The sequence below is a fragment of the Monoraphidium neglectum genome (genome assembly GCF_000611645.1).
Source record: "Monoraphidium neglectum strain SAG 48.87 unplaced genomic scaffold scaffold00666, whole genome shotgun sequence".
Classification (NCBI taxonomy): Eukaryota; Viridiplantae; Chlorophyta; class Chlorophyceae; order Sphaeropleales; family Selenastraceae; genus Monoraphidium; species Monoraphidium neglectum.
The window spans coordinates 13196-14301 of record NW_014012962.1 but is presented as its reverse complement, the minus strand read 5'-3'; positions in this window follow the sequence as shown (position 1 = coordinate 14301).

Here is a 1106-nt window from a genome sequence, read left to right as displayed (position 1 = left end):
CCCGCCGAGCCAGCGGCGGGTCCTGCGTACATACCTGCCACCAACCCGGGCCCTACTGGCCCCGACGGCGGCGTCAGCAACGAGCGCCCTTGACTGCTGTGTTGTCACCAACTGCACAGGCGGGTCATGTCCCACTCGTGGTGAATACACCAATGACAGGAGCGCGTGGCGTGGATGATCTGCGTGGACACCTTCTAATGTGCCCAAACATGCGTGTACTCAGCACACCCATCGGCTGCGACATCGTGAGCCCCTTGATGTTGTCGTGGGGGCACCGCACGCTGCGTGGGACCGTGGAGGATGCGTTGGCAAAGTTGATTTTGCCAAATGCTGCCCGGCTGCTGCGCCATTCCTACGATGCGCCTTTGTTGGGCGGGTACCATGCTGCCCCCACCACAGCTCGTGTGCGCACATGCACGCAGCCGTGGCCGGACCTTTGTTGACCCTAAATTGCACAGGGCGCACAAAAACATGGCAAAACGCATGCCACCCCATGCAAGAATTTGACACCTTCCGTATGCGAGACGACACATACATATCTACCACAACACTCAGGAACATTAGCTGCTGCCAACAAGCTCGCTGACTGCAGGCCGATCCATGTGTGTTTTGTAACAGGGAAGCTCTTGCCAGGCAACGGATCAGTTGATTTTGACTTTGTGAAGCAGTCCGCGCCGGCACCTTGTGGACCTGAGCTGCTACCTGCATTGCTGGAATCTGCCAGCTGTCAGCAGTGGGTTTGTGCTTGCGCCCATGCTGGCGGTCTACAGCGACACGTACAGCAGCTCATTACGCATGCACCACTAGCTGATCAAGCTGCGCTTGACGCACAGTCTGTGCGCAGGGCCTCATGGGCGAGAATTGGAGAGAAAAATTGTCTTGATGCTTATGACACTTATAACATTGCTGGCGGTATTTGCGGCGGGTCAAGGCGGCAGTTGGCACGTGCCCTTGTTGAGATCAACAGTCCCGAGGTTGACCTGCGCGTCCGAGGATTGCCATGCATGCCACATCACCATGATGCAGCACTGCGTCGCTAGCGGTCTGTACATAGACAACTGCACTGCTGATAGTGTTGTTCAACAATGCTTCTTTTTGTCAATTGT